Raw genomic sequence first — 20,312 nt, forward strand, 5'->3', positions numbered from 1 at the left:
GTAAGGCATGATCTGAGAACTTTTATCTTAACCAGATAACTGTAACAATGAACAACAAAGTCCTCTGGATATTGTTCTTTGATCCATATATTGAAACTTAGAAGAGAAATAGTGATCTCGGTAGTTTAAAAAAAAAAAAAAAAAAAAAAAAAAAAAGAGAGTCACAGTGAGAAAGAGAGAATAGGCAGAACAATTTTTATCATATTTGGCTATGAGGTTACTGTGAAGATATTGGGATGAAGGAAAGATCTGGAAATGACTCTGAGGAAATTATTATGAATGATCGCACTCCAACAAATTCGGAGTAAGGAAACCTAAACAATTTTCAACAATGTTTCAAGGCATAACCTGTGTGTTCTACAACTTATGACAACTTATTTAGAACAAAGGAGCATTAATACTGTGTTTTGTAAATAGCTCTAATTTACCTTATGGCTATAATATATACATACATATCTCTGTAATAAGCAAAACTTCTGTATTCTCAATATGAATTAGTTAGTGAAGAATGTTAAGAAACACAGTAATATAAAATCAAATCTGATCCATTTGTGTTTTATTTATTTATTTATTTATTCATTCATTCATTTTTGTGATATTTCGGTTTTGCTAAAAAATCTTAATTTACAGTACAAAAAATATTCATGATAGTGACAGTGACTTCTTTGGCAACAGTCCATCATTAAATTAAGCTGTCACAATTAAATGTCAGTTTAGTCTTTTCAGTGTCTTAATAAAGATAACCTGTAGGGTTAAGTGTAGCAGAAGTGACTAGTATGTATCATACTATTGCCCACAGTCACCTATGTGAAGTGTTACACTGTAAATTAGAAATACATGTTCCAACATAAATACATAACTGCATTATACAGTTGGGCATGACTTTGTTTACTGTCAATATATATATAGATATATAAATATCTATTTCCTCGTTCACTTGAAGACTTTTTAAAAAGGCTTCTTTTTTTCTCCCATCTCTAGTGCCTGAAAGCATGAACATATTAAAATACTTGTGATATCTATTTGTTATTGTGCATTTAAGAGGGAAATAATCATTTGCCCTCTTTTCTGACTTCAAGATAACAATTACACTGAATATTTGAAAATGTAAGTATACCACAATCAGGTAGTTTGAATCTCTCTTCACAAAAGATCATCATTTGCTTCTCATAATATGAAATTCAAAATAACTACTCTATTACTCAATCAAAATGATAATGAATATTCCTTTCTAATTGCTGTCCAACCCATTTACTGCACAGAAGTAAAATAAAATATGAATAAGTTATTTGATCCTCTGTAATGGGTTATCTTTGGCTAGCTGTCAGGTGACCACCAAGATGCTACATTTCTCTTCTTTTTCAGCAGAACAGGGAAAAAAAAAAAAAAAAAAATTATGAAAAAAACTCAAAGGTTGAGGAAAAGATAGGAAAATTGCTCACCACTTACCATCACAGACAAAATAGACTCAACATGGGAAAGATTAATTTAATGTGTTGCCAGCAATGATAACAGAATAATAGTGATAAATAAATAAGGAAAGAAAAGAAAAGAAAACCTAAAATACCTTCCCGACAAACCATATCTCTTCCTAATCTCAACTTCTTTCCCAACTATTGTGTCTTCTTCCACTTATCAATTGGTGCAGAGAGATTGTAAAGCGGATGCATGGACAATTCTTAACACTTTTTCTTTGACACACCTTCCTCCTCACACAACCTCCTCCAGGATGAGGTCACTCTGAGAGCATACAGCCTTCATGAATTAATCCATGAACTGTGAGCCCTTTTCACGGAGTACAGTCCTTCAGGAACAGAATCTTCCATTATGAACACTCATTTGGTCACATCTCCTACCAAAGTCCTGCTCCCATGTGAGCCATCTGTGGGCTACATCCTCCTCAGGCCACATCCACCTGCTGCAGTGCTGGTTTTTCCACAAGCTGCTGTGTAGAAACCTTCTCTGATGTAGTCTTCCATTGGCTTCAGGGGACCATGGCTGCTTTACCCTGGTCCTCTCCATTCACTGCAGGAAAGTTCTGCTCCAGAACCTGGAGCACCTCCTTCTTCTCTGCCTTTGGTGTCTGCAGGGCTGTTTTTCTCACAGTTAACACACAGTTATTGTGCAGATTATTTTATCTTAATCTTAAATATTTTATCACAGAAACAACAACAGTATTGCTGATATGACTCAGATTTGGCCACCAGTGTGTCCCTCTTGGATCTGTTTGTGCCTGTCATGGTGGAAACTCCTGGTCTCTTTTCACAGAAGTCACTCCTGTAGACTCACTGCTACCAAAGCTTTGCCACAAAAATCCAGTACATACTTCAAGCTGTGATATCGCTCACCAGAGACAGGAGGTGAGTGCCTCCCTTGCTTCCACCTCATGCTTGGGGTGGAAAATTTTAAACTTTAATTTGAAAAAAGGTTATGGAACCTTTGTGAAAAATTAGGGTAAGATCAAACTCAAGTATTAAAATAAGAAAAAAGTGATTTCTAAGTCTGAGTTGATCTCTGTTACTTTCCTTCATAGTCAGTGGAAAGAAGGAGCTACTTTAAAGAGCAATTCATCTAATTCTGAGACAAGAAACTGCAGTAGGTTAGATGAATCACCTTGAATCCTTATTCATGGGACTGCTTGGTATACAGGCCTGTGGCTATGAAGGTAAATGGGAATGTTGTTTTAGATAAAATGGATAGATAGCTAAAGTTAAGTAAGATTAATCCCACCCTTAATACCTAATGTTTTGTATGTTTTCCACATCATTCCCAAGACTCAACATGTTGACTACAGTGTTCCAACACTAATCTAATTCTTAGATGATATGTATGCTATTTATTATGTGAGAGTGGGTGGTTAAAATTATTGAAGGAGAAAAGAATAAGAGTGGCGAACTACAGAGATTTATCCCCATGCCTCTTCAGAGTGCACCATATATTAGAACTGCCTTAGCAACAGAGGCATAAAATTGCTGAGTTGTAGATCTGACTTGAGCTGGTAAGAGCAACATATAATTCTTACTCTGTTTAATTCACCTTAGTTAGAGAGTTGCTCCTTCTGATCTGAGAATTTTAATAAGAAGACTGTATGATAGAAACCCAGAAATAATTTTAAAATAAAAGAGAACAGATAATATATTCAGAGAGCACTAGTGAACCTGTGACTTTGTTTTTAATGAATTGCTGCAGATTTAAATAACAGTTTAATATATACCATTCAAATAAGTTGCCTGGTGAATAAGATGCCAGGAGACTTTGTTTATCCTTGCATCTATTTCCTACTTTATTTCTCAGTCTGATTAGAGGAAATTATTTAATATTCAAGGCATCTCAATGAGAAAAGTGTATTGTATATTGTTAATATTTGGAGATCACTGCTAGAAAGAATTGTACAAGAAGCAGATATCATTCCTTTTTAAAATGCAAGACTGATTTTCTGACAACGAAGGGTATTATTAGAGGTCACCATGTTGTCTATAATAGTCCAAAGAACTGCTCATGCATCTATTTCATGAAGAAAGTATATTGAGCATTTACTTTACATAGTTGTTGATTAAAAATGCATGAAATACAGTTCTCTTGAAAATATAAGCAAGTGCTTACTGAGCTTTCTCAGATATTTTGAAGTCTATTCAGTTTATGAAAAGCTTGTGCCAAAATAAACCAAGAAGTGTCCCTGCTCCATCATAATTTCTCTTACAAAATTTCACTGCTTCCTGGAAAGTGAGAAACTTCAAATATAAAAGTTATTATATTCCTTATGAAATACAGCAAATAAATTGTCAAATTATTCTCCTGACTCTTGTTCCCTTTGCATATATATATTAGGGACATGAAACCGCTGTAAGCCTTCTTGTTCCTACCTGGTATCCCCATAGTACTCATCCGACTCTAGCCATGAGCCTAGGAGACTCATTTCAGCCCAGTCTGGAATTTTCAGTCCCTGCCTTGGCAATGCTGCAGAAATGACAGATGTAGCTCTTTCACAGCCTTGCTCATTCTGATCATGAAGTCCCTTGATCTGGACACCAGCCTGTTGACTGTGTTTCTGTGGACACTCCATCACTGCCTGGCCACAAAAAGATCTGATTAAGCCCTGAACCTATTGGCTTTCCAGCTTAACCTCAGACTATGACCACATCACTACAATGTGTTCTTATGAGATGGACTATCCATTGGCCCTGACCACCATCTCTTTGTCTGTCCTGATTGCCTCATTGAGTACTGTGGGGCAAGGCCAGCTGTCCCTGGGATTTCCTTCTTAGTGCCTTCCCTGACAATAAATCACCAGTATTTATACTCAGTCCTCATTATATTAGGATGATGGGTTGTTGTATTGGCTTTTGAGATGCATTAAGAACTGTAGAATTGTCCCTTGTAGGGACACCACCTTGATATGCAAAGTAACATATTCCCAATAGTATTCCAGGGACCATATACTAGAAGGCAAAATAAATTAAGTAAAAAAGCTGTAGATAGTCTTGTACTTTTTTTTTTTTTTTTTTTTTTTAATGACAAGTGGATAAATAAAGGACAACTTCTCAGTAGTCAAACCTTCTTTGCATTAGACAATAACAGTCATTTACTGCCTAGAAGAAAATCCATAAACATAACAAACTAATACATGAGGCAAATAAATAATGCTTAGAGGCATGTTCGAAGATTTACTGACTGTATTCACATTTTGGAGAAACACTGCAGTGGAAAGATGAACTTTTATTTCTCTAAATGGTTTCTATATTAATATGTGGGAAACATATTGATATGAAAATTTTACCAGATACGTTTCCAGAAAGCCACTCAAAAGAGAAATACATTTTGAACTGTGCATATTGATTCAGCACGTATTTCAGCTGAGATCTTCTTGACTGCATGCACCACTTTCATGGCTTAACATTTCTTAAAGTCTCTCTTCTCTATTCCTCTGGCAAAGATTATGACTGCTCATACAATCCAACCCCATTATTTAGCCATAGCATGTAACAACTAGTAGCTGTCTACCAGGAAAAATATATGTATATATTAATTTAATTTTGTGGCTCAAAATTACATGCTAGACAAGTAAATTTCTTGTTTCTGTGTTATTTAATCCATGTTAAGATCCTTATCTAAAGAAATGTAAGAACTTCTTGTACTTTCTACTTTTAGAAAATACAGAGAGAATTGATTCAAATCATAAAAATCAGTGTATTAAGAACATGAGCCAAGAAAATAACACTTGAAGATTTATAAATTAAGGTGTGCTCCTACTGACCATGCAAAACCAATAATTTTGCTTTTATCCTGTCTATAATGTTGCCATAGTGTTGAACAAAAGAAAGTTGACATATCTGTAATCTCTAGTGAATCTAATAATCCTTTCCTCTTCTGCTGTCCAAACATTAACCTGTGACATGATTTGAGATATTGCTCTCATCAGTGCCAAATGTCTGACAGGTGTAGTATATATATGATGAATAGAGGTTTAAAACATTTAATAATTATAAAAAGCTCACTCATACATTTATTTAGGATGATGAGATATTCAACAAAGTGCAATATTTAACAGTCATTCACTTTTTTCACTTGGTACTGCTTCTAGTTTTGGTTTACCTGTAAATTGTCTTACCGTTTATTTTTAAATTAGAGGTTTTCAAAGTTAACATGACAATCTAAACATATCTGTACAACATATCAAAGAAATGCATTAGAGAGCAGCAGTAATAACAAACAAAAAAATCTGTATTCAGTAAAATATCACTAGAAAACTAATATGTCAGCTATGGAAGCAAGAATAAAGAAATAAAATCTCATTTTATGCAAATCCAGAAGCGACACTGTATTTTCTGGATTCATTTACCGTAAGTTATATTCAATCTGGATGCAGTAAGATTTCCAGTCATATTCTAAACTATTCTGAGTGAAAAATTAATGTCTAAAATGAATTTTCAGTGGACAGGGGTGATGTGCCCATGAAGTTTGAAGTGTGACTGACCGTAGATGATTTAAAGAAAGCTCACTTTATTTCAACACTAAGCTTATTGAGGGAGGGTGGCTTTAATTAAACAACTGTGTTAATTAAATGGATCAGCTGGCTATATATAAAAATCACGTGTATCAACTGGTAGTGAGTTTCTCCCTAAGTTTATTAAAAGAGTTTGTATATCTCTTTGATTTTAGTTAGACCAGCACTGGGCGAGTTAATATATTACTTAGCCTAATACAATATATGAAAACTAAACAACTAATAAAGTAATTTTAGAGAGCAACAGACCTGAGCTGTCTTCAAATCTCCCAGAAACTGGGAATCACCAGTGTTGTGATGGTATGTTTTAAAGACCTATAATGGGAATCTCACTGTTACTTTATTTTTATTTTTTTTTTTTAATTATATTGTAATTTCTATATCTTACACTTAGTATCTTACATTCATATTGTAGTTTTGGTGTATTTTGTTCACTCTGCTGATTCAAAAATCACAGGTAACATCAAATAGCTTCAAATAAGTACATATAAAAATTATAGTCTCTACATGTGGAATATCTAAAATAACCTGATAAGAAAATATTGGACTCTGAAAACTATGAGTTGTACTTCCCTCAAAAAAAAAATCGACAGGCCTCTCCCTAAGCAGAGAGAGACAGTGCTATCGTGCTGACCTTGATACAGAGAAAACAGGAGAAGAAGAAGGATGAGAAAAGAATGTGGAAACGGCCAAATAAGGCACAATGTTATCTGGTGTGAACCAATCAGAGTGGGACATGACAGCACGGTTATGTAGGTAAAAATGTATATAAGCTGTGTTTAGTAGTGAATAAACACCATTTTGCTGCTCATCATATTGGTGTGCGTCTGCAGTCATTTGGCCCTGATCAGGTTATTGGTCAGTGAGCGCAGAGGGCTAACACAGGTGGCTAACATCACAGTTGCAGAAAGCAACACAGCCCTAGTCCTCAGCCTTCTTTTCGGGGAGGGGGGGGGGGAGGAAGATCTTTTTCTTCCCTTTATCTTCATGTTTTAATATGAGAAAAGATCAGATAGATGTGGCTGAAATTGATGGTACCTAATTCAATGTAGGATTTTTTCTAAGTTCTAACTGTCATATTGAATCAAAACATATGGGCAACCTGGGAAATCTGATCTAGTACCAGATCTGGAGGTTGGTGGCCCTGCCTGTGGCAAGGAGGTTGGAACTTGATGATTCTTGGGGTCCCTTCCAACTCAAGCCATTCTATGATTCTATATGATACTGTCACATCTGTATATAGGTTGATACTTAAGCAATATAACCCAATGTAATAGAAAGGAAGGAAGGAAGGAAGGAAGGAAGGAAGGAAGGAAGGAAGGAAGGAAGGAAGGAAGGAAGGAAGGAAGGAAGGAAGGAAGGAAGGAAGGAAGGAAGGAAGGAAGGAAGGAAGAGAGAGAGAGAGAGAGGGAGAGAGAAAGAAAGAAAGAAAGAAAGAAAGAAAGAAAGAAAGAAAGAAAGAAAGAAAGAAAGAAAGAAGAAAGAAAGAAAGAAAGAAAGAAAGAAAGAAAGAAAGAAAGAAAGAAAGAAAGAAAGAAAGAAAAAGAAAGAGAAAGAAAGAAAGAAAGACAGACATTAAAGCAGTGCACTTACTGCACTGCACAACACAGAAACAAACTATACTTGCATTTACTGATCAAAGTGTAAGGATATCGCTTTTACTTTGAGCGGGAACAACCCTACAGATAATCCATTTCATATTTATCACAACTGCTTTATGATTTGGCTGTGGCCTATGTATGTAAAAATTCTAATGCTCAGTTTTCCTTTTATGAAGGCTTTCACTGTCTCTAACTTTGTGATCTACTTATCATTCATCTCTTTTTATTTTTATCAAGTTACCATTGAACCACCTGAGCAAGCAACAACATTGGTACATTCAGCACATTTAAGTGATTGGTCTAAATGCAAAATAACACATCAAATTCAATAAAAGTCCAGTGAATGTAGACAGAGTACTATTGAGGCAGATAGTGTCTCACTGCTTCTTCTGTCCAGTCTAGGAATGTTGATGCATTCAAAACAGAGTTCAGGTCATCTGTCCATAGGCAAAGAGTAGTCACAGCAGCTTGGATGCAATATTACATATTCTCATTTCTTTTAAATCACGAATATATTCTATGTGATTCTACTACAGATATTGATGATATCTGTCCCACACTTTGGCTACTACAACCCCAGGCAATGCTACAGGTTTGGGCAGAGTGGTTGGAAAACAGTATGGAAGAAATGGACCTGGGTGTGTTGGACAACAGTTGGCTGAGCATGAGCCAGCAGTGCGCCCAGGTAACCAAGGTCAACAGCATCCTGGTTTGTATCAGAAATAATATTGCCGGCAGGAGCACAGAGGTGATTATCACCCAGCACTTGGCATGGGCAAGGCTGCACCTGGAGTACTGTATTCAGTTTTGGGCCCCTCACTACAAGAAAGACATTGAGGCCCTGGAGTATGTCTAGAAAAAAGCAACAAAGCGAGAAGTCTGGAGCACAAGTCCTGTGAGGAGCAGCTGAGGGAACTGGGATTGTTTAGTCTGGAGAAGACACAGGGGTAACCTTATTACTCTCTACAACTACCTGAAAGGAGGATGTGGCAAGGTTAAGGTTGGCTTCTTCTCTCATGTAACTCGCAACAGGACTTGAGTTGTATCAAGGGAAATTCAGATTGGATATTGGGAAAAATTTCTTCCTCAAAAGAGTGCTCAAGCACTGGAAAGGTCTGCTCAGGGAAGTGGTTGGGTCTCAGGGAAGTGGTTGGGTCACTGTCCTTAGAGATATTCAAAAAACATTTAGATGTTGTACTAATGGAAATGATTTAGTGAGAAAATATTGGTGGTAGGTAGATGGTTGAACTGGATGATCTTGGAAGTCTTTTCCAACCTTGGTGATTCTATGATATTATGAATTTGTTACTTCTTCTCAGTCAGCAGAGTTTAGAAATGAGAAATGGAACATTGTCACTAAACTTCACATCAAATGTTTACTACATGCTTCCGAAGGAAATGGGCAGGCTGCTAGTCTGTTACAAACTTAAGTTTGGTTTTATTCAGCTTGGATTTTTTTCATTGGTTAAAGATTATGTGTTAATCAGAATTGAAAATTCCTTTCTTCCTGAAAATACTTTCTGCCATGGATAGGATATTTACAGAATATTTTGCATACTCTACGAGACAGCAGAATGTTTTATGACAAATTCTGTAGTCTATGAACACACCTCTATCATACAATGGACTTGTATACACACACACAAAATAAATAAATAAATGACTGGATTTATGAGAAAGATTTTTTGTTTTAGTGATTGAAAGGAAATGGGAAAGGGAAATAAAGGATCAAATCAACCTCCCTACTTGTACTCTAAGTGCAGAAATTTGCTTTGGCAAACATCAGACATTTCTAAACAACCTAAAAAGGTACAATTTGTCTAGATATGCTCCTGGACATTGAGAAGCGAATAATGAAGAAGAAAGACATCTAAATAATGTTTATTTTTTAATTAATGGAAACTTTTAAATGGACAATGAACACAATATAGAAATATTACTACAATAAAGTAAGGTACAGAAGGATTATAAGCTGATAATAGATGGGAGAATATGATTGTTCCAAATGAGTCAAAGTAGAAGAGTAAGTTATGTAGTTTACTTACTGAAAGATTAACATATAAAACTCAGTAGCCCTGAAAAAAATTGATAAATGATGTTCACTTTCAGTACAAGTTCATGCTATCAGATTTTAGCTTTTCTTCATGTCACTCCCATTAGTGGATAGAATAACTTGTAATAGTCTACTGCGGGATCTACATGGTTAAAAAATTGCAGTTTCTTTTTTTCTAATATATTTCTTTCCATCTTTGAAAAGATTTCCTTTCCAGTCAATGCATTTATTTTTATCATTGGCTTTCAAAGCTGGTATTATTTTTATATTTTGCATCCAAACTTCTAAACAGTGCTACTTCCAACATAATAAAAAGCAAAAGAGACATCTAGATTTAACTTTATAGTGTAAATCAGAGAAGAAAAAGAAAAATAAGTGCCCAAGTGCCCAGTTGCAGAAGTTGCCTAGTATACAAGAGGCAGGCAATCAGTAAGTATGTTAATGTTAACATATAAACCCATTCAGAAGATGTGCTGCAATAAACTAACAGTCAAGCAGTCAGATAAGGACTTCTGTATTTCACTGTTTGCATAATTAAAACGGTGGACATTACCTACAGAAAATATATAGTCTTATCAAGCTACAATATGCCCATTGTCTTTGTACCATACTTCTAATTATCCAAAGGTGATATTCATTATACAATCAGTACTCAGCAGCATTTTGTGTGACCTACATACTTTGGACAAAACGTACAAGCCAAAAAGAGTAATGACTGATGTTGTCTTGTTGTTATGATAAAGTAACCCAAAACTGCCTGCAAATTTAGCCCAGTAGTTTCAAAGTTTCTCCATTTCTGGGATCATGGTCTTTCATTTCCAACATCTGCATTCACAGTTCATAGCTGAAAGCAGAGGAATCTGTGCTGTGGTCATCCAGAAACTGCTTACACACATTACAACTAATGTATGGTCTACACACCCAGTGAAAACGTGGAACACCAGAATATAAACTCTGCTTATAAGGTGAGACAATATTCTTTAAGCATATTTTATTGTAGCTCAAAGTACAGACAATCTTCCTTTTGGTGTGATAAGTAATATAAGGAGTCTCCCACTGTGCAGTGGTCTCCTAATCTGTTTAGTTGATCCTGTGGTACTTTTCCAGATATCCTCCAGTTTATTGTCATGGCATATTTGAGGGGACATCAGAGAATTTTCCTACATAATTACAAGAAATTCTAGTGATATTTAATTCTAGTGTCTTTTCCTAAAGAAATCTCTTTAGGAAAAAAAAAATATATGTATATATATTTGATAATACAAAGTCCAGACAAACAACTTGCTTTTTTTAATTGTTGTTTCTATTTGTTGTTTTTGTTTTGGTTTGTGGTTTTGTTTGTTTGTTTTGTTTTTGGTTTTTTGTTTTTGGTGATTTTTTTTTTTGGGGGGGGGGGGGGTAGGAGGTGGAGAGGATGGGTGCAGGAAAAAGCTTTTTATTAAATTCAATTTCTACAGGTTTAAGTGGCAAAGAATCCTAGGATAAACAATGTCATTTAACTGGTATTGCTCCTTGAAAACAGAAGTCTAATGATAATGTATAAAAATGATGCTGTATAAGCAATAATGCAATTGGGTTTTGTTTATCAAATATGTAAGCCAGTACACGGACAGTACAACAGTCTGTTTGCTGTCAGGTAAATTTCTCATTCAGTGAGGAGATAGCTCTTCTAAAAAAAGCAAACACGGAGCTTAATTGATAGTGAATGTTTAATTCATTTTCATAAAAATCAATAGTGTTTCTCAAGGGGATAATGGTGAATTAATTCATTTATCTAGATCTTTAAATCTGATGCTTAGCAAACACAAGATGTTTAACAAAGGTTAAAGCGTGCTTGTTGAGAGGCCATCAAGATAGCAACATCATTTTGATTTATTTGATTTCTTATCATCACAAGGATTTTTTTTTTTTTTTTTTTTTTTTGTTAAATTATCACTATATTATTCCAGAGTGCAACTGGTAGTTCACATCATAGTTCTATTACTACATACTTATATAATTACTACATACTCATGTCAATCAAAGTACATGAAACAGTATCAAAACAGGAAAAATTATCCTACCTTTATGCTAAATAGAAGTGAAATTAGAATCACAGAACCATGGCAAGTTTGGTGCCTTGACCACTTCACTGAGGAACCTATTCCAGGGCCCAATCACCACCTAAGTGAAGAATCTTTTTCTGTCAATGGCACCAGAGTCTGTCCTTCTGCTTCCCTTGTGAGAAAGCTGTAAGCTGCCATGAGGCCTCTCTTCAGTCTCCTCTTCTCTGGGCTAAACAAACCTAGGGGCTTCAGCTGTTCCTCATATATCTTCTCCTGTAGACCCTTTACCATCTTTGTTGCTCTTCTTAAACATTCTATGAAAACTGTAACAGATGCTGAATGTTAGAAGTTAGTAATACTCTAAACAACACAGAGATCCAAAATACAGTAACCACTTTTACAAGCATGCTGTTAGACTTCCTCTGTCATAAGCCCTTAAGTCTCGAAAAGAGTTAAAAGAATGAGGGATAGGAAAAAAGTAGGAGCTTAAAAATCAAAGGGCTTTCATACTGGTCCAATGATATTGATTAGTTTTTCTATTCCTTCCTTTGTTTATTCCACCACATGTATCGATTTTTTTGTTGTTGTTGTTGTTTCTTTATCTGTGTGCTGGGTTTTTGTTTGTTTGTTTGTTTGTTTGCTTGTTTTCTTTTCTGCAGCCATTGTACATTTGCTGTCTGCTACAAATCACAAAACATAGATTCAAAAATAAAACGAACTAGCAAATAAGCCAAGATTCCAAATAAGTATATCTCTTGGCATGGATTAAAATAGTGTTTTAAATTGTGCATTAAATTTAAATACATTATTACCCGCATTTTGTAAAACATTTGCATACGCATATAGCTTCATCAAAGTAAATACAAGTTCTCCAGGTCACGGCTGGAACTTTTTGTTGCTACAGTTGCTGCTGGACAGTTGAAGGTATAGTAGTGAAGATACTAAGAACAAGAAAAGTTCTTTTCCTCTGTCCAACATTGTGAATTTGGGAAGTTTTGGATTATTTACATTCAGCATTTTAAAATGGATATGATGCCATTTAGTCAGGCTTATGATCATTGATCCAAACATAATGGCCAGTCAATAAGATAACCAGGAATAGATTGCAAGATCTTGTCTGAAGGTCTTCTCAAGGTCTGACTTTTGCCATGCAGCTTCTATAACAACATAAGGTAAAAAAGGGTGTAAATAAATAGAATATTATCTATGTGTTTTAACTACTTAAAAATGTAGACATTTATAGACCTTTCCATGTAGCAAATATAGCTCATTCATCCATGCTCACATATCAAACATCTTGTATTTAAAAAGAACCAAGAGTGTGTCTGGACGTTGTTACAGACAAGTTGGGCATCTAAGATGTCATTTACTTTAACTGATTGCACAGGTAACTTTTAGATGTCTTCCTTACATGCCAATATTTCTGTTCACAAAATGCAGTAAAGTGGCATACATGTGGTTTCGTTAGATATTTTTGAATATTATTTATTTGTTTTATTTATTTTCTTGTCTCAGTGAAGAACACTACTTTCCAGCTGTTCTTGGTGTGTAAAGGGTGTGGTGGTCATGGGGACACTGAAGGGTGGAAAGAGTGAAAACAGGTAATGAGTTCCTATGCCAAATAATAATAAGCGACCAGGATAGCACAGTTCTGAATACTGCAGTGGATTATAGTTTGTTCTTATTTTTAAGCAAATGAGAAATTAACTCATTTTAGCTACTCTTAAAAAAAGATGTGCTTATTCAATTTGTTGAATCTTTATAATGACATTAAAGTTTAGTTATTATACTGAATCATAGAATCATAGAATGGCCTAGGTTGAAAAGGACCACGGTGATCATCTAGTTTCAATCCCCATGCCACAGGCAGGGTCTGAATGCCTCCAGAGATGCTGCATCCACAACTTCCATCAGCAACCTGTTCTAGTGCTTCACCATCCTCTGTGTGAAAAACTTCCTCCTAATATCTAATCTAAATCTCCCCATAATAGAGTCATAGAATCATAGAATCATAAAATCACAAGGTTGGAAAGGACCTACAAGATCATCTAGTCCAACCGTCCACCTATCACCATTACTACCACAAGCTACTAAACCATATCTCATAGCTCCTCATCCAGATGCCTCTTGAACACGGCCACAGATGGTAACTCCACCATTTCCCTGGGCAGGCCATTCCAGTGCCTGACCACTCTCTGAGAAAATACTTTTTTCTTATGTCTAATTTAAACCTCCTCTGGTACAATTTGTGGCCATTTCCTTGTGTCCAGTTTGTTGCCTGGGAGAAGAAGCCAAATCCCTCCTCATCACAGCCTCCCTTCAGGAAGCTGTAGAGTGCAATGAGGTCTCCCCTGAGCCTCCTCTTCTCCAGACTGAACAATCCCAGCTTCCTCAGCCGCTCTTCATAATATTTGTGCTCCAGAACCCTCACCAGTTTCGTTGCCCTTCTCTGGACACGTTCCAGGGCCTCAATGTCTTTCTTGTAGTGAGAGGCCCAAAACTGAACACAGTACTCAAGGTGCGGTCTCACCAGGGCTGAGAGCAGGGGGATGATTACCTCCCTGCTCCTGCTGGCTACACTATTTCCAATGCAGGCCAGGACAGCATTGGCCATCTTGGCCACCTGGGCACACTGTCAGCTCATGTTCAGCTGAGCATCAACCAACACCCCCAGGTCCCTTTCCTCTTCAGAGTCATCCAGCCACTCATCCCCAAGCCAATAGTGCTGCATGGGGTTATTGTGGCCAAAGTGCAGGACCCAGCAATTGGCCTTGTTGAACCTCACCCCATTCACCTCAGCCTAGTTATCCAACTTATCTAGATCCCTCTGAAGGGATTCCCTACCTTCAGGCAGATCGATACTACCTCCCAACTTGGTGTCATCTGCAAACTTACTGAGGGTACACTCAATCCCTTCATCTAGGTCATCAATAAAGATATTAAACAGGATGAATCCCAGTATCGATCCCTGGGGGACACCACTTGTAACACATCGCCAGCTGGACCTAACTCCATTAACTACTACCTACTGGGCAGGACCCTCCAGCCTGTTCCTTACCCAAAGAAGGGTATACCTGTCCAGGCCACAGGCAACCAGTTTCCCCAGGAGAGTACTGTAGGAGACCGTGTCAAAGGATTTGCTGAAGTCTAGGTAGACTACATCAGCAGCCTTTCCCTCATCTTCCAGTCTGGTCACCCAGTCGTAGAAGGAGATGAGGTTAGTCAAGCACGACCTGCCTTTCATGAACCCTTGATGGCTGGGCCCAATCCTCTGGATGCCACGTGCATGCCATGTGATCTCACCCAAGATGATTTACTCTATAACTTTCCCTGGTACCAAGGTCAGGCTGACAGGCCTGTAGTTCCCCGGATCCTCCTTACGGCCCTTTCTGTAGATGGGAATCACATCAGCAAGCCTCCAATTCTCTGGGACCTCTCCAGATAAGCAGAAGTGCTAGTAGATGGCAGAGAGAAGCTCAGCAGTCACCCCCACTAGCTCCCTCAGCATCCTAAATTGGAGCCCATTCAGTTCCATGGACTTGTGACAGTCCAGATGGAGGAGGAGCTCCTCCTGAATCACCGGGGGTGTATCCTGCGTACCATCCCAGACTTAGTTTAACACCATTCCCATACTGAAACATATTCTCCCAGAGGTTTCCACTTGAAGCTCATTATTAGCCACGACATGATAAATCATTTAAGTATTGTCTCAGTCCAATTTACAGGAGGGAGAGGGGGTTCTTTGATATATGTATACCCAGCATGAGATTAAGAAGCAACGGTCCAGATGTTGGTCCGACCAGTTTATTACAAATTTTAATAAGGGAGATGGGGAAGGGGAGGACAGATGATTTAGGGTAATAGGGAAGGGAAGGCAGGTGATAGAAAAGATAGAAAGAGGCAAGAATTGCATAAAGTGGGGATAGTCACCACCAGGATCCAGGAGCAGTCCTGTTGCACGATGTTCCAACAGTCCAGGGCAAAAGCACAAGGGAAGAGCAGCAGCGTCTTGGCCAGTCTTGGGCAGCAAGAAGGTGCAGGTACCGAGTAGGTCCGGGAAGCAGCAGGTCTTCGGTAGCAGAAGAGTCCGTCAGCATGCAGACCTTCTGTAGTGAGGGATCTGATGGCAGACACCTTCGCAGGGGGAAGAGAAGCAGCAGAGAAGCCAGCCTTTGCCAGCAAGCAGGTAGAGCACAGAACAAGTCCAGGAGGGAGAGGCAGGTTGTGAGGCTTCTTATGTCAGAAACCTTCTTCTTGTTCTTCTTCAGCATGCAGATTTCAGGTCATGAGCAATCTGTAGTCAGAAACCTCTTTTCATGAGGAATCTGTAGTCAGGAAACCTCTTCTTCGTGAGAAATTTATTGTCAGAAAAACTAACCTCATGGTTGTTTGTCCCTTTTTTATCCTTTTTCTGCCAATGTGGCATTTCTGGGTGCTTGGGTAACAGCCATGTGCAGCACCCCCTGAGATGGCTATCTCCCTCAAGATAAGCCCACATAAAAGACTGCTTCCTGGCCATTAAGTTCTGGCTTATCTCTCTCTCGTTTCCCCTGGCCTTGCCCATCTGTGTCCCTCAGACAAAGGACTTCTCAACCCTTGACCAGGACTTGCTTGGACTTGTTCATCTGTGTCCCTCAGCAAGCTTTGAGACAATGATGTAAAAGAATAATCTATTACAAGTATGTATACACAACTATGTTATAAGCAGGTATAGTGTAACACTGTACCTGTTTAAAAAAAAAAAAAAAAAAAAAAAAGAAGAAAAGAAAACCACATGCTTTCATATTACAGAAATCAAGTGCTTATATGCACTGTAAAGATTCAGAGTTGACATCCTCACTGCATCAGTCAATTTCTTTCAGAGATATTAAAGCTACCTGAACACAAGCTGGATCTGAAACTAGAAGTAGTATTGTGCTGGCACTGTGCTGTGGCAGATCTAATTAATCCACTTAGGAGATTGATGCCAAGACCCACTGTAACGCCAAGACCCAAGTGTATATCTCTTTATAATTTTGCACACTTCTTTATATATATGCTAGGTTGTCAGGACATTCTTTACATGGTAGTGCATTATGTGTTGTAGAAATAATAAAATATACTGGTTTATAATGCAAAACCCAATGAACTTTGATATATTAATACAGCATTTAGTATTTAATCCTATACTGTTATGAAAACTAATTACATCTTCAAAAACTAATTATATGACAACAGAATTTCACAGCCTCTGAGATTAAGATGGCTCTAAAACTACTTGAGAGAAAAGGTTGGTACTATACTTCAGACTAGAGTATTTTGCTTAATTTCTAAAGGTTTGTCTGAAGGTGTAGTTCTAAGGTGCTACTGAGGTTCACATAAACATGTGAGAAAAAGTTAGATTAACTAACCTTAGTACTTCACAGAATCATAGAATTGTTTGGCTTGGAAGGAACTCTTAAAGATTATCTGGTCCAACTCCCCTGTAATGAACTGGGATATCAACAGCTAGATCAGGCTGCTCAGAGCTCTATCCAGACTGATCTTGAATGTCTCCAGGGACAGGGCAATCGGGCAACCACCACCTCTCTGGACAACCTTTTTTAGTGTTTCATCACTGTAACTGTAAAACAAAACAAAACAAAAACAAACAAACAAACAAAAACTTCCTTTCCTTACATTCAGCATAAATCTCCCCTTTTTCAGTTTGAAACCATTTCCCCTTGTACTATCACAACAGATCCTGCAGAAGAGTCTTTCTTAGAGCCCCCCTTTATATACTGTAAGGCCACTCTCAGGTTTCCCTGGATCCTTCTCTTCTCCAGACTGAACAGTCCCAGTTCTTTTAGCCTATCCTGGTAGGGTATGTTTTCCATTCCTTGGAACATTTTGTAGCCCTCCTCTGGATGTGTTCCAACAGGTCAACATCTTTCCTGTTCTGAGGACCCTACATCTGGATGCAGTACTCCAGGATAGGTCTCATCAGTGCAGAGTAGAGGGGAAGGATCACTTCCCTTGTCATGCAACCGGCAGTCTGGCCATGATGACACAGGTGGCAAAGTAAGTGCTCTTTGGAATACTGGTTAAGTATTTAGAGAATGATGTCTAATGAAATGTAATCCTGAATTGAAAAGTTATTGTTCAAAGAAACTGAGAAGACAAGGCAGCTATTCTTCCATAGTACTATTAGTGTCTGAGCTGACTGCTTTCAAGAGATCTCAGTTTTGCTTATGGAAGATATAGTTGTACATTCGAACACCACTTAGAAAGTTAACAATTTTACATGCATGTATTAAACACAAAATTAGCCTTCTTTTATTAATAAGGAAATACTCATTTATCTCTACAACAAAGTGTGCAAAACAAATAATCATTTGATAGATGTCATCCTGTTTAGAATACACCTTGTATTTTGAATATTCACTTTGCCATAGGATGGTGAATTTATATATTATTGATCCTTCAAGCTATCAGGTCCAAAGAAGGGCAACAAGACTGGTGAAGGGCTTGAAGATTATGCCCTACAAGGAGCAACTAAAGGAACTGGGGCTGTTTAGTCTGGGGAAGAGGAGGCTGAGGGCAGACTTTATTGCTCTCTTCCAATATCTGAAAGGTGATTACAGCGAAAGAGGAGCTGGTCTCTTCTCACTAGTCACAGGTGACAGGACAAGGGAAAATGGCCTCAAGTTGTGCCAGGGGAGGTTTAGGTTGGATATCAGGAAAAAACTTCTTTACAGAAAGGGTTGCTAAAGGCTCCCCAAGGAGGTGGTTTAGTCACCATCCCTGAATGTGTTTAAAAACTGTTTGATATGGTGCGCAGGGACATGATTTAGTGGAGGGTTGTTAGTATACTATGGTTAGATTACGGTTGGACTTGATGATCTTTAAGGTCTTTTCCAACCTGAGCAATTCTATGATTCAATGATTCTATGATTCTCTATTTTTGTACTACATGCAGTCTGTGTGCACCTGAAATAAATATATAGGGCAGGAAAGCAAATACCATCAATACACAGTGTTTTCAAATACAGTGCAAAGTCTATGCTTATCTCATGTTTAAAGTTTGTTCATTATTTACTGTTACTAAACATACATCAGAAACTTTTATTCCTAATGAAAAGAAATAAGATAGGTGATAGTGCTTTACTTTTTACTTCTCGTCATCCCTAGAAACAAAACAGATCTGTATCTATATCCTCACAATAAAGAATGCACCTCACTCTTGCATTCAGATCATGGATAAAAATGTTGAGTAGAGATGACCCTAGAGTTGAGCCTGGAGGATCTGCACCAGTGACTGGCCACCATCCAGATGTAGCCGTATTCACTACAGCACTTTGAGCTCTGTGATCAAGTGAGTTTGAATCTTTTTATCTCACAGTTGGACAATTTGTCTAGAATGATGTTGTGAGGGATACTATCAAAGGGTTTACTAAAATTTAGAAAGATGACACCCACCATCTTCCCTTTATCCACCAAGCAGGGGAACTTATAGAAAGAGACCAAATTACTAAGGGAAAACTTCCCATGGTAAACCCATGTTGATTATGTCTATTAATATTCTTTAGATGTCTTTAAATATTCCCTAGGACAGTCTTCTCAATAACTTCCCCAGGTTTTGTGATTAGACTAACAGGTCTGTAATTGTCTGTGTCTTCCCTCATGCCTTTTTTGAAGTTGAGTATAATGCTGACTTCTCCAGACTACAATGACTTTTGATAAGTATTTAAGAGGCATCCAATTATAACACTCTTTAATTCCTTCAGCTCTTTGGTGTTATGAAGGTTAAGCTGATGTAATCGTTCTCTCATAATTTTGGTGAGTACAAATGGAAAGTCACTGCTCCCTCAGCCATGGTTTTCTAACTTTGAAGTCCAAGAGGCCCATGGTCTGCCATTACTGTTAAACTTTGAGACAAAAAACAAACAAACAACCCCCCCACACATCCCCCAAAAAACAAACAAACAACAAAAAAACTCCACATTAAATTCCTTCACCTTTTTCTTCTCCTTATTTCTTAGGTTATCACCTGCTTCAAATATTGTCTGATGTTTTCCTTTGACCTCCTTTTGCTGTTGATACACTGAAAAAGCCTGTTTTTTGTTGTCTGACCCTAAAGTGGCCAGTGTTAAGTTGTCCTTCGCGATTTTTTGTTTTCTTCCTGTAAATGAAAACTGTAAGTATATTATCTCTCTGTGAAGCAAGACCTTGCTTTCAGAGATGATATATTTTCTTTTTCTATCCTAGGTTCAGGTAGAGTTCTCTGGTGGTCTTCTGCTTTAGTTTCTTTCTTCTTTCTTTTTTTTTTTTTTTTTTTTTTTTTTGACTTGTGGCACAGTAGGAATTTTGACTCTTGGGATTTTAGATGGAGTTCCTTACAAAATGGCCAGCTCTCATGGACCCCTAAACCTTCTAGAGTCAATTCCCAGGCAACACAACTAACTTGCTCCCTGAGAAGCTTTAAGACTACTCTCTTAGAAGTTTATAGGGACAACTCTGCTAGCCTTTTTTTGTCTATAATAAGAAAAAATTTGGAACTCAACTATTTCATTGTCACTCTGGCCAAGACAGCAACCTACCATCACAGCAGGCCTTGTTCTTAAACGACAGATCCAGGAGGGTTTCCTAGT

At 37.5% G+C, this 20,312-nt stretch overlaps 1 long non-coding RNA gene across 2 annotated transcripts in view; it reads left to right on the top strand.

The window, feature by feature from the left end:
* Nucleotides 1-19,940, top strand: part of LOC112531559 — a 72,236-nt gene extending 52,296 nt beyond the window's left edge. The window contains exons 4-8 of one of the 2 annotated variants that reach the window (XR_005842117.2): nucleotides 10,496-10,623; nucleotides 13,219-13,304; nucleotides 18,853-19,036; nucleotides 19,449-19,500; nucleotides 19,704-19,940. This is a non-coding gene — a long non-coding RNA (uncharacterized LOC112531559). Of the gene's footprint in view, nucleotides 1-10,495; nucleotides 10,624-13,218; nucleotides 13,305-18,852 lie in introns of both variants that reach the window. The other variant, XR_003073399.3, reaches the window with a different exon arrangement.
* The last annotated feature ends 372 nt before the right edge of the window (nucleotides 19,941-20,312 follow it).

Source organism: Gallus gallus, chromosome 1 (assembly GCF_016699485.2).
Source record: "Gallus gallus isolate bGalGal1 chromosome 1, bGalGal1.mat.broiler.GRCg7b, whole genome shotgun sequence".
Lineage (NCBI taxonomy): Eukaryota > Metazoa > Chordata > Aves > Galliformes > Phasianidae > Gallus > Gallus gallus.